Source organism: Grammomys surdaster, unplaced genomic scaffold (assembly GCF_004785775.1).
Source record: "Grammomys surdaster isolate TR1022 unplaced genomic scaffold, NIH_TR_1.0 263, whole genome shotgun sequence".
In the NCBI taxonomy this organism is placed as follows: domain Eukaryota; kingdom Metazoa; phylum Chordata; class Mammalia; order Rodentia; family Muridae; genus Grammomys; species Grammomys surdaster.
The window spans coordinates 3,809,503-3,814,122 of record NW_021604704.1 but is presented as its reverse complement, the minus strand read 5'-3'; the positions used below and the strand labels follow the sequence as shown (position 1 = coordinate 3,814,122).

Here is a 4,620-nt window from a genome sequence, read left to right as displayed (position 1 = left end):
CTCAAACATGCATGCATCTGCCTGCATGTATGAGTGTCCTCTCTCTCTCTCCCCTCTCTCTCTCCCCTCTCTCCCCTCTCTGCCTCCCCGATTCAGTGTGTGTATGTGCAAAACAAGGCGAGACAACTTCCCCGTCTGCCTCTCATACAGCACCGGGATTACAGGCATGCGTTAGTCCAGGCCAAGCTTTTTATACATGTGCTGAAGATTTGAACTCCTCATGCTCGCGTATCGAGTGATACTTATTTGCTGAGCCATCTCCCAGCTCTGAAATCAGTGAACCATGTTCACTGTAGCAGTAGTCAAGATAGCCACGATATAGAAGCAGCCAAAATGACTGTTGAAATGAATCGAGAACAAAACCGACTGGGCATGTAGCTCAGGTGGTAGAATGCTTGCCTAGCATGCTCCGAGCCCTGGGTTCTATCTTTAGCCTTTAGCACACCACAAGCTAGCTGCGGTGGTGCATTTCTGAAATCCTACCACCCAGGAGGGTAGAAAGATCAGAAGTTGACATTTCTTTTAAAATCAGCCTGGGGCTATAACTTCATGTCTAGAATGCACGTGGCCTTGGCTTCCATTTCCCAGTAGGCCCTAAACTGGGTGTGGTGGCGCTGTGATATCTGCACTGGGTGAGGAGGGAGGCAGATGCCAGAGAGTCAGGCGTTCAAGGCCATCTTTGGCTAAACGGAGTTCAAGACTAGCCCCCACTATTCGAGACTATGTTTCAAAACAAAATTAAAAAAAATAAAAGAACAAAAGGTTCCGTTATGCAAGATGAAAAGGCCCTGTAGATCATTGTGCGACACAGTGCTTAGACTTATGACTGCAGCGGCCACGCTCTGCGGGTCGCGGAGGCGGGCAGAGGCGGAGCCGCAGGAGCCCGGCCCGGCGGCCCCAGGGGCGGTGGCAGCCCAGCAGGCGTCTCGCGGGGCCGCTTCGCTTCCACACTCGTCTCGGAGGACCCGAGAGGAAGGATGTCGTCGGGGCTTAAGGCCGAGCTGGAGTTCCTAGCTTCCATCTTCGACAAGGACCACGAGCGGCTGCGCATCATGAGCTGGCAGCTGGATGAGCTGCAGTGTCAGTTCCTGGTGCCGCCGGCGCCCGCGGGCAGCCCGCCCTCGCCGCCGCCGCTAACCCTGCACTGCACCATCACCGAGTCCTACCCATCTTCGCCACCGATATGGTTCGTGGATTCTGACGATCCAGATCTCACATCGATTCTGGAACGCCTGGAAGATTCGAAGCCTAACAGTTCACTTCGTCAGCAGCTCAAGTGGCTGATCTGTGAACTCTGCAGCTTATATAACCTGCCTGAGCACCTGGATGTGAAGATGCTGGACCAGCCGGTCCCCATCGCTCAGAAGGCGACCATCGAAGAGGTGCCTTCAGAAGATGAAGAGGAAGATGCAGCTGACGGGCTGGAAGACTTGGATCATTATGAGCTGAAAGAAGAAGAGGAGGAGGAGGAAGAGGCTAGTAGTGAGAAAAAGTCAGAGGACGAAGGGCTTGAGAAAGAGCATTTGGCAATATTGGAGAATATCAAGAAGAGCCAACGTCAAGAGCATTTGAATGGTACCGTGTCCGGCTCAGTGTGTGCTTCAAATAGACTTATGAAAGAACTCAGAGAGATATACAGATCTCAGAGTTACAAATCGGGGACTTACTCCGTGGAACTGATAAACGACAGCTTATATGACTGGCACGTTAAACTGAGGAAGGTTGACCCTGATAGTCCCTTGTATGGTGACCTTCAGCTCTTGAACGAAAAAGAAGGCATAGACTATATTTTGCTTAACTTCTCTTTCAAAGATAACTTTCCGTTTGATCCTCCATTTGTTCGCGTCGAGTTGCCTATTCTCTCTGGAGGGTATGTCTTGGGTGGAGGGGCGTTGTGTATGGAACTGCTCACCAAACAGGGCTGGAGCAGCGCCTACTCCATTGAATCGGTCATCATGCAGATCAATGCCACCTTAGTCAAAGGCAAGGCCAGGGTGCGCTTTGGAGCAGATAAGAATCAATATAATCTAGAAACAGCCCAACAGTCCTATGACTCCGTTGTCCAGATGCATGAGAAAAAAGGCTGGTTCACTCCTCCTAAGGAAGATGGGTAAATAGTAGACTGCCATGTATTTGGAACAGTGTAGCTTTAAAGACACACGCTTTGCATATCTTTGTAACAGTAGTGCGGAACATATTAGCTAATTGGTGTTTTAGTGGATAAACTGTCAACTGACCGCCAGTAGAAGCTCCAATCTTTTCATTTTGCTTACTGTGGGGGTCTTGGGCTGAACTGTGAGCCTTTACTGTGGTTTTCCCTGATAAATAATCATAGTGTCCATTTTTCATCATCCATTTTCCTTGATTCAGTGAAATGTGTTAAGTAGACCAGTCAGTTGTGACTTTATAGATAATTTTTGTTTATTGTGCTATTGGGGGAGGGAAGGAGGGGATAATGAGTATTTACAAACATTTGTTCCATTTAGTGCCAATAAAAGTTTTGCCAGTGTCCAATACTGGCTTAGAAGAGTTTTGGGTTTCTGTGTTTTTTGTTTGTGTAATGGATGCTGTGGATGGAACCCAGGGCCTCCTGCGTGCTATGCGGCCTATCCCATTGAGTTGCGTTCCCAGTTGAATGGTTATGTCTTCACAACTACAGTCTTTTGCGGTCTAAAGCCATTTGATTGCCTAAGTAATGATAAGAACTTTGCTCATGAATTGGTAACATTTTTATGGCCAGGTTATGATAACTATTTCCCCAAGCTGGGCTATTGAAACTGAGTTATACTGTACTTGGGCAAAACAATCAAGGCCAAGCCACTTAAGGCTTGTTAGCAGTCCTTTGCACTGGTCTTGCTTAGCTAAATCTTTCTCCTCTTCCTTTGAGACAGGGTTTCAGGTACCCGGCCAGGGCTGGCCAGGAGCTCCGGATCCTTCTGCCTCTATATCCCAGGTACTAATTAATGTGTTACTTATTGGTTCAATATTTGGTATGAAGCAGAGCCACAGTCTAGAGCTTGGGGTTAATTGTGAAACACTGCCATTCTTCCTTTCCATTTTACTAACGGGATGCTGATAACGTTTATGAAGTGCTCAGCAGATTCCTTGAGCAGAAGTTACACATTTAAGTTCCACAAGTACCTAATTTGGAGACTTGTATTTTTTTTCTACCGTCATAACAATGACTATGCATCAAAGGACTAATGGGAACTCTGTGTGTCAATTCCTTTATAAGGTGTGACTCGATCAGCGTACTTTCCATTTTCCTGCCTCACCCAGTTGTGTTCCCTTTGGTTGGTAATAGTTGGATTTAGTTGTATATATGAATGTGTGTAGTGGGGGCATATGCACGCGAGTGCAGATGTCTTCAGGGGCCAGAAGGCATCAAACCAAACTTGGGTCGTCTGCAAGACTAGTATGCATTTAATGGCTGAGCCATCTCTCTAGCCCTTCTACTTGGTTATTTCTAAGGCAGAATCATTCATGGAACCTGGAGATCACCGACGATCTAGGCTTGGCTAGCCAGTGAGTCCCAGCTCTTGGATTACAGAGCTTCCCAGTTACAACTACCCAGCTCTGGGGTTACAGAAAAGTGCTACAACATCCAGCTTTTCATGTGAGTGCTGGAGATCCACACGCAGGTCCTGGTGCTTATGCAGCAAGCACTTTACCCAGGAAACCATTCCCTATCCCTAAGTCTGCCTTAACACTCACATATCAACTACGTTTACCATAGCCAAGAGACCTGGTTCTTCTGCATTATTGTATATGTTCAATTTCTTTAAATTCTATTCTTGGGTATGAGGGCAAGCGATCAAGATTTGTGGGCCAGGCCTGGTGGCACAGACCTGTAATCCCAAGTACTCAGGATCTTAAGGCTTGGTAGTTCAAGGCCTGCTTGGGCGATTAGTTGATATTCAGCCTGGGTTAAGATACTGTCTCAAAATTCAAAGTTATAAACTACAAACAAGACAAAACAAACATAATTTTAAAAAGAGTAAAAATTAAAAGTGAAAAGGTGTGTGTGTGTGTGTGTGTGTGTGTGTGTGTGTAGGGGGACTAGGAAAGTACCTCAGTGGTATAACTAGTGCATAGCATTCACAAGTTCCTAGATTTCAGTACCACCAGGACCCCCACTACCCCCCACCCCGTACCCTATTTCCTTTTTCTGGTCTTCTCCCTCACTTGGATACATATACATAAAGATCTGGCCAGTTGTTCTGGTAAACTGTGACTCGGCAGAATCATTTAAAGCATTAAAATCCCTCACCTCCGGGGCTGCTGAAGATTTGGGACGAGAATGGCTGAGATGAAGGCCAGAAGCCACACAGTCTGACATTTCTACAGCTGACTTGCCAGATGGAAGACGATCTTATGGACAACTAGCTAACAGAGTTGAAAACTACTTTAGGGTAGGCATGGTAGAGCACACCTTTAAATCCAGCACTCAGAAGACAAAGGCAGGTGATCTCTGTTAGATTGACAACAACTTTGGGCTACATAGCGAGTTCTATGCAAGTCTTAGTCTCTTTCTCTGTCTCTCTGTATCTGTGTCTCTCTGTGTCTGTGTCTGTCTCTCTCTCTCTCTCTCTCTCTCTCTCTCTCTCTCTCTCTCTCTCT

General features: G+C 46.8%; 1 pseudogene; it reads left to right on the top strand.

The window, feature by feature from the left end:
* The first annotated feature begins 977 nt into the window (after window positions 1–977).
* On the top strand, window positions 978–2,429 carry LOC114628076 (annotated as a pseudogene).
* Window positions 2,430–4,620: the final 2,191 nt, after the last annotated feature.